The sequence below is a fragment of the Populus euphratica genome, unplaced genomic scaffold (genome assembly GCF_000495115.2).
Source record: "Populus euphratica unplaced genomic scaffold, PopEup_1.0 scaffold426.1, whole genome shotgun sequence".
NCBI lineage: Eukaryota > Viridiplantae > Streptophyta > Magnoliopsida > Malpighiales > Salicaceae > Populus > Populus euphratica.
In genome coordinates, this window is record NW_011500305.1 from 65,438 (window position 1) to 74,969 (window position 9,532).

The 9,532-nt window shown below is 26.9% G+C and overlaps 1 long non-coding RNA gene across 1 annotated transcript in view; it reads right to left on the reverse strand.

The window, feature by feature from the left end:
* Positions 1–1,468: 1,468 nt before the first annotated feature.
* LOC105113420 (uncharacterized) overlaps positions 1,469–9,532 on the reverse strand; it is a 20,315-nt gene continuing 12,251 nt past the window's right edge. Inside the window, exons 2-3 of the long non-coding RNA XR_839964.1 lie at positions 9,305–9,311; positions 1,469–1,480 (exon numbers count right to left, since the gene is read on the reverse strand). This is a non-coding gene — a long non-coding RNA (uncharacterized LOC105113420). The remainder of the gene's footprint in view (positions 1,481–9,304; positions 9,312–9,532) is intronic.

A 9,532-nucleotide genomic window follows, 5' to 3' on the forward strand; every position in this document is an offset into this window, starting at 1 on the left:
GTAAAGAAAAATAAAATAAAATGGGTGGGTTTATTTTAGCCCAGCTTACATTGTTGGGTTAGAATCAACTCCACTAAAAAAATTAATACAAATTGTTGGGCCGTTTATTGACCAATTAAACTGGGTTGAATTTGGGCTTCAAGCCCCATAAATCTTGTAAAATAAGTTCTAAACAATTTTTAAAAAATCTAAAAAAATCATAAATATTTTTTAAAATTATTTGTGAATCCCTTGTATTTTTTAAATATTTTATTTAATATTTACATTGTAGATTTATATTGTAAGTTGTTGATCCGAAATATATCTATTTTTCTTTAAAAATTTTAGAAAATCACAAAAATAAAAATCTCTTGCAAAAAAGATACAAAATTTTCTTTTTTATTTGTGTGCATAGTGTTGAGCCTCACAAAAATTTAAAAAATCATGTTTTTTTTCTAAAAAACTATATAAAAAGCATATATGTTGTGTTTTAGAATTTTCTACAAAATACATATTTGCATGCATTTTATATTTAATAACTAATTTATTAAATCTATGAGAATTTAATTAATATTTCAATAACTCATAAAATATTAATTTATTAGAATTACTAGTCAATATTTTGATATTCACTTGGACCTACAAGTAGACTAATATTTAAATATCAAGAATTAGTTAGAAATTTTTTACAATTATTCTGAATAGTCATAAATTTTAATTAAGAGTATTTTTTATCATAACACATGAGTTATGAAAAATCCTTCTACCTTCCAGGATAGGTGAACCTGATACCTACATGAATATTTTTCATACGAATTCATTTCGGTACAACAACTCATAATGAATTCAATAAAACTAGATTTATTCACAGAAATAAATTATCACCCTAAACTATAGATAGACTACTGGAAGGAACTCATCAAAACTTTTAAGAGTGTATTTGGGAACACGGTTTTAAGAGCGCGTTTAGGAACGCGGTTGAAATCGCAGTCTCTCAAAATTCATTTTTTTTTGCTAAAAAATACTCTTCTTATGTTTTTAGATCATTTTGACGTACTAATCTCAAAAATAATTTTTAAAAAATAAAAAAAATTATTTTGAAACATATCAAAGTGAAAATTACTTTGAACCGCAATCATTATCACAATCTCAAATGAGCTCTAAATCATATTCAAACTACACAATGTAGTTTACTTAAGACAGGATATGATAAAAATACGAATATTTTTTCTAACTATAAATAAATTTTTACCGATAAAACTAGTATATTCATGTTTATAATGATGTTTAAACTAAATAACTAGGTGTTGATCGTTTTCATGTGTGACAAAAGATATCACAGTACTGTTGTATCATAAAGGAAAAGGTACTTTTTTTTTTAACTTATATTAAATCTGGCAAGCGATTTCTGAAGGCTTATATATGATAGAGGTTGATAATGTGATAAGAATGGGAGTTTTAGTTGCTCGGCGTGATGATGTTCTGGCCTCTGTCAACTTTTCTGATTTTCCAACTGGCGAAGTCAAATTCTTCTAAGCAATGGTTCTAATGGAAATGAAGGTCGAAACTTTGTAATTGAAATTTCTTCCTTTCAATTGAAGGAAAGAAACTAACAAAGTCATGTATTTCTTCCTAATCATGTCTGATATTCATGCTCCTTGCTAGCTCAGTTCTGATTGTTGAGGTGTTGCCACGTATATTTGCATGAGCAGGTGTATATTTTCCTGTATGGTTTCACAAGGGTTCCCCTTCCTCCACCATCACCATCAGCTCTGCTTGTACTTGGTTAGACCTGGGACAGTTTGTGTTCCTTTTCATGGATTTGTCGAGGAAAGAGCCATGCAAGATGTGTCTGGCTCAGCTGCTCCTATTTTGATGTTTTTTTGGTTGTCGAAATGAGGAGAATGACTTTATGTACAAAGACTTTTGCGCTCGAGGCTGGATTTTCAAGGGAAACTGCTGTTTTGCAGCTTAGGAGATTGGAAAAGGATGGCAGATACCATGTTGAAGCATGGTCCTGATCCCTGCTGGGTTCTTGCATTATGGGACAATTCCATAGGAGAGAAGAAAACTAGCTTCTAGCTTGGTGTGAAGGTAGCGGAACTTCAAAATTGATTGACAATTGCGCAAGTTATATGCTGTTCGATTGAGTAACAATAACAGGAATACAGTGTATGATCGTTACATTAATTTATCTAGCAGCTTTGCTTCCCAGAAGAGATTTTGGGAAGTTTGTTGTGATGCTGCTTTGGAGCATATGCCATATGTGGTGCATCATTTTTTTTACCCTTGTAATGTTATAACAATGGGATTCGAGATTGTTTTTCACGCTATTTTTCTCGTTAACGATTATGTAAAGTGGCAGCGAGGTTTATAAGTCAAGTTTTCGCCTTCACCTCTAGAAACCATACTCTTGAGTTATAATATGAGTAAAAGGCTATATTAAAAAATGTGTTCGGTGGATTTTAAAAATGTATTTAACTTAAAAAATATTAAATTAATATTTTTATATTTTTTTAATTATTTTGATACGTTAATATTAAAAATAAAAAAAATCTATATATTATTTTGATATGTCGATATTAAAAATAAACAAAAAAATTTTTATATATATTCAAATGAAAATCACTATTGAAAAACATTATATTTGAAAAATATTATAAAACACTTAAAAATATATTATTATTTTTTAAATTTAATAATTTTTAAAATCAAAATATTTTTGAAAATCACATTGCAAAAGCACAAAACCCTCTTATACACTCTTGAAGTAAATCCTAACCCATGCGCATATCGAGGTGGCGAATATGAATTAGATTTTGGCAAAAATAGGATCACAGGTCTATCTTTTTACTTTGAGAACTTGAAATGATTCGAACTCGATATGATAAGAAATGCTTAGGTTGAGTCAACTTTGTTTACGAGAATTAATGAAGCATCATTATATTAAATTTTAGGTTTTGAATTGAAAAACATAAACCATCCTTTTTTTTTTCTTTTTTATTCGTCATTAAAGTTTTTATTCTCTCCTGCTATTTTTTCTTAAATTTTTGACTAGTATATTGATATGTCTAAGATTCGATGTTTAACTATTGTAAGACTTATAAGAGAAAATGATGGCATTATTACTTTGTGACTTAATAATATTTAAAAATATATATAGACTGTGCCAAAAACTAATCTTAACTCTTATTAAGAGATAGTTTTATACAAATATTACAATACATTAACAAAACACTTAAGGGTGTGAATCATTATACATCTGGAAAATAGAATAATTTTTTTTTAATTTCACTTTTTAACAACCTATTTTTTATTTTTTATTTTAATAATATATTATTTTAAAAATTATGTTTCATAATTTTTTAGTTTGTTTTCTATTAGGTTTCAAACATGTCTCATAAATTTAGTTTTTTACCTCTTAATTTTAACCTTCAACTGAAAATATATTCAAAGTAAGGTTTTATTTTTCTTTTCAAATGTTTTCTATGAATTTATCATAATTTTATAATTCAGATTATAAATTTACTAGGTTAATCTATATTGACTCATATTATTTTTTTATATTTTTACTAATATATTTTTATTTATTCCATCATTCAATATTGAATTAGTTAAAAATAAAGTTTTGTATTTTATTCTATGAAGTTATCCCGATATCATAATTTAAGTCGCTAGTTTATAGGGTTGACTCTGTTTTTTTTGTAATTTTGTAATTATTGTTTTTCATTAGGCTTCATAATTTTTTTTAATTAGTTTTCTGTAAGATTATTCTAATCTAATAATCTGAGTCATGACTTTAGCTAGGTTGGCTTGGTTTTTTTATGTTTTTTTTAATTAATTGATTTTCCTTAATTGAACCCTCCAACAACTCAATCATTTTTTTTAGTTTTTATTTCTAATTTTATCATTCAATGTTAGCTTGTTTGAGAAATGAACTTTCTATTTATTTATTTATTAATTTGATTTATATGAAATTATTACATTCTTTTAATTTTTTTATTTTAACATTTAATATTGGATCTATTGTAAATGAAGTTTTATAATTTTTTTATAAAATTATATCGGTCTTATAATCTAAAAGTTAGCTCGGGTTGACTTAGTTTATTTTTTTAATTTTTTAATTTTATTCTTTAGATATTAAATTGATTAAAAATTGACATCATAATTTATTTTTTTATTTTTCATGAATTTATCTTATTTTATAATTAAAATTTATAATTTAACCAATTAATTTTAATTAATTTTTTTATATATTAAAAAAATAATCCACCCTACATCACAGCGCTATGCGCGAGCCACTTTTTACAACATATGTTGTGTTTGTTCATTGCAGAAAAAAAATAATATTTTTAAAAAATAATCTTTATAAACAAGTCATCTTATTAAATTTTGACTTTAAAAACCCCATCTCTGACATAGAAGCCTACATATTGGTGCGTTACATCATTTCTTTTTTCTCTTAACTCTTATTAAGAGATAGTTTTATATAAATATTACAATGCATTAACAAAACACTCCAGGGTGTGAACAGGGTGTGAATCATTATACATATGCAAAATAGAATAATATTTTTTTATTTTTTTTAATTTCACTCTTTAACAACCTTTTTTTTTATTTTTTATTTTAATAGTAAATTGTTTTAAAAATTATGTTTCATAATTTTTTTAATTTATTTTCTATTAGGGTTCAAACATGTCTTATAGATTTAGTTTTTTTCCTCTTAATATATTGAAAGTAAGGTTTCATTTTTCTTTTCAATTGTTTTCTATGAATTTATTATAATTTTATAATTCAGATTATAAATTTATTAGGTTAATTTAGATTGACTCATATTATTTTTTTAGTTTTTATTAATATATTTTTATTTATTTCATCATTCAATATTAAATTAATTAAAAATTAAGTTTTGTGTTTTATTCTATAAAGTTATCACGAAATCATGACTTAACTCGCTAGTTTAAAGGGTTGACTTTGTTTTTTTTTGTAATTTTTTAATTGATTTTTTTTTATTAGGCTTCATAATTTTTTTAATTAGTTTTCTGTGTAGTTATTCCAATCTAATGATCTGAGTCGTGGCTTTAGCTAGGTTAGCTTAGTTTTTTTGTGTTTTTTTTAATTAATTGATTTTTCTTAATTGGATCCTCCAACAACTCAATAATGTTTTTTAGTTTTTATTTCTAGCTTTATCATTCAATGTTAGCTTGTTTGGGAAATGAATTTTTTTATTTATTTGTTTGTTTTATATGGAGTTATTACATTCTTCTAATTTTTTTTATTTTAACATTTAATATTGGATCTATTGTAAATAAATTTTTATAATTATTTTATAAAATTATATCGGTCTCATGATTTAATAGGTTAGCTCGGGTTGACTTAGTTTATTTTTTTATTTTTTTAATTTAATTATTTAGATATTAGATTGATTAGAAATTGACATCATAATTTATTTTTTATTTTTCATGAATTTATCTTAATTTTATAATTAAAATTTATAATTTAATAAGTTAATTTTAACTAGTTTTTTTATATATTAAAAAAATAATCTACCCTAGATCACAGCGCTCTGCGCGAGCCACTTTTTACAACATATGTTGTGTTTGTTCATTCCAGAAAAAAATAATATTTTCAAAAAATAATCTTTATAAACAAGTCATTTTATTAAATTTTGACTTTAAAAGCCCCATCTCTGACATAGAAGCCTACATATTGGTGCGTTACATCATTTCTTTCTTCTAACCTCTTATTTCCTTTCAAAATAAGTTTTCTTCCAAGGAAAAATTATCTTCTTGCACGTCAATTGGGGGCATACTTTTATTTTATTTTCAAGAAATTCAGCAATTTATAAAAACATATCACATAAGGACATTTTGGCTAGAAAAACATTCCAATCTAATATGTTCTTAGAGTATAACACGTGTGTTGGAAATTAATATTAATTTGTCACCTTCGATAGCGTCTTGTGTCCTATTTTTATTTTATTTTTGTAGTTTTTGTCTCCAGCTCATGCTCATTCATTAATTGAGATTCCATATTTAGCTACCCAGTTGGCCTAATTTCTAATTCGAAATCTGGATGGATGAGTTACGGTTGGTTCAGATTTCATTCCTCTACATGGAGAAGAAGATTCTCTTTATTTCTGCCACACATAACAATCCACAGCTCTTTGTGAGCATTTTGGCCTTTCTTAGGATCAAAAAGCATTTGACTTCATCTTCATTAATTTGTGTTCCTTCATTGCCATGGCAAAGGGTTAGGTACACAGGCTGCCATACCCCAGCTAGCACGCTTGCACAAGTCTCTTGATGGTTTCTCCTCCCAGGCAAAAGTCATATTGAAAAATGCATCCCACTTTACAGGATTCTTTTACGAAAAATTGAAGGGGAAAAAAACACACAATAATGAAATCCCTAATTTGACTTTGTGGCTGAGAATTCACGTTTTGTTTTACCTTTCATTTTATTTCACAGAAGTTATACCAAGACGGGTTTGATATTTGAATATTATTTATATTAATGAGTTATAATTGGTTATGAAAATATGTAAATCAAAAAATGTCGTGGATTGGGTTTAATTTAATTACCAGAATAAATATTAATTACCTAGTTCAGATTATACTTTTTTTATATATATTGTTGTTAATATAAATGTAAATGTGTTAATAAAAAATTACAAATAGAAGAAAACAAAAGAATTAATTCAAATTAACCTCATATTTTATTAAAATTCTTTTTAAAAAATCATAATATATAATCCTGTATCATGGACTGAATAAAAAATCTAAAAATGTGTTACTAAATGTAGATTTTGATCTTATAAAATAATAACTCAATGATGGCTTTACATTGAGTTAAAAAAAAAAATGGCTGAAGCAGACAAAATAACGAGTAGCTGCACTTACAAAATAAATCGGTTTGGTAAATTGATTATGGAAGTACAAATTAAAAAGTAGTTGATTATAGTTATTTAAACATGGCCGGATAATGTTTTTTTGGCGAAAAACATTATGCAAGTTTTTTAAATGTTTTTTTATAAAAAAAAATCATAATTATAAATAAAAAAAGTTCATACATTTATTTAATTAAATAAATTAAGAATCATCAATACCAATAAATACTAAAAAAATACTAACACATCTATTTTACTCGTCTAATTACAAGTCGAATAAATATGAGTAAAAAATATAATTATAAATTAAAAGATTAATACTTATATATAATAAAATATAAAAAAAAATTACATCCATTACTAAAACATATAAGATGTTATGTTCATTTTTAACTTAGTAGAAAAATATAATAATGTTGCAATTGCTACATTAAAACACAATTTCCTTGATATTTATACAATAATTTTTCAAAAAAAGTGTAAATGAAAAATAATTACAAAAAAATAATGGCAAGAATAAAAAGAATGGTATAAATAAATCAAATGTAGAGTGATAAATATTCCAAGTGTAAAAAAAAATTAATATTTTTTCAAAAACATATAAATAAAAAAAAAAAGGAAAAGCTAAAAGAATATTAAAAAAACAAAGATAAGAAAAAAAAAGTGATGAATATATATAATGTAAAATGATAAAAATATCAAGAATAAAGAGAAAAAAAAATAAAATAAAATTTTATTTTATAATAAAAAACAAAAATTATATATTTGTCCACTATCCATTAAAGTAAAAAACAATTGAAGAAAATTATAATTGTCATTTTAACATTAAAAAAATCATTTTTTATAATAATAATAATCCACGCACGCTATAATTACTTGATGGAAATGGCTACCCATTGTCCAACCAACAACAACATTCGGATGCACCAAATATGATATGAAACTACCTTATGTTTATGCTTGTTGTTGTCATGTTTTACTTTTTAGTAGAGGCTATAATGATAATACCTGCCAAAACATACATCGCTCTTCCAGACTTTCTGTGCCTTGTGTGTCACGTAACATGGAAAAAAATACAAAGGGATGCTGGTCTAACAACAACTCTTAAGAGAATGTGAAGAGCTTGTGTCGATAGGTAATGATGACAACATCATTGGGAAGACATGATGGGCTTTGCAACCACCAAAATGTGGGCAACACATAGGATCACTACACGTGTCGGCATTATTATAATCTAATTAAACATTATATTTAAATCTGTATCTCAAATCTATTAACTCTTCAGACTGAATTTGGAAGTGAAATAGCCCGAAGTTCGGATTGCCCAAAAATAATTTCAAAACAAAATAAAATAAAACTTTGAAATGAGATCATTTCATGCTTTTTTTAATAAAGAATAAAGTTATAAAATAAAATTATTTCTGTACTCTTTAATGAGCTCGTCTAGCCTAGGTCTTATATTAATGAATTATTAAATTAATCGATTAATTAGCCGCTTCTTATAATACAAGCTAAACAACACAAGTATATAATTTGAAAAATATTGGTATGTGTATTTAGATTTTGTTTATGGTAAGTAGCATTTTTTTAATTAATTTTATGTTAATTGATATTAAGTATTTTTTCTTGAATATTTCCAAGGACAGATCCTTTGATTAGTTTGGTATAATAAGTTTAATATTTTTTTTAATTCCGAGTCTAAAATTTAAAATAAAAAGGTCGATGAATAGATATTTAAAATCTTTCTTCTTAAGTTTAAAAAAGCGCAATTTTAAAGGAGGCCACATATAATAATAATTGCACCAGCAAAGAATGAGTATGGTTGGCTTGAAGTGAACTTAACGCCCGCTGCTTCCATCGAAAGTAAGCCACCCAAAAGTTCAAAGTAATCATGCTACAATACGGAAGCCATCATAGACCAGGAAATGGGGAGATGTACATATGCTTTGAGCCTTCATAATTAACCACATTCTTTGACTTTTTCCATGGCTAATTAACCATGACTCCTCCAGTTAATAATGTGGTGCGCGCAAGCTGGCCCGGACACCCACGTTAATCTAAAAAAAAATAATGGATATTCTCCGACCATCTAGGCGGTGGTACAGTGATAAAGATTTGGGACTAAGGAGTTTGCTTTCTCTGTGGTCTCAGGTTCGAATCCTTGGTTGCTCATATGATGGCCACTGGAGGCTTACATGGTCGTTAACTTCAGGGCTTGTGAGATTAGTCGTGGTGCGCGCAAGCTGGCCCGGACACCCACATTAATCAAAAAAAAAAAAATAGGCCTAGTTTATAGGGCTTTTTCAGGATATTCTCCGTCGAGGTGGTGGCCAAGTGATAAAAACTTGGGATTAAGGGGTTTGCTCTCTCTGTGGTCTCAGGTTCGAATTCTTGATTGCTCATATGATGGCCACTGGAGACTTACATGGTCGTTAACTTCAGGGCTCGTGGGATTAGTCGTGGTGCGCGCAAGCTGGCCCAGACACCCACATTAATCAAAAAAAAAAAATAATGGATATTCTGGAATCATCTATGTGGTGGCCAAGTGGTAAAGACTTGAGACTAAGGGGTTTGCTCCCTCTGTGGTCCCAGGTTCGAATCCTTAGTTACTTATATGATGGCCACTAGAGGCTTATATGGTCGTTAACTTCAAGGCCCGTTCGAT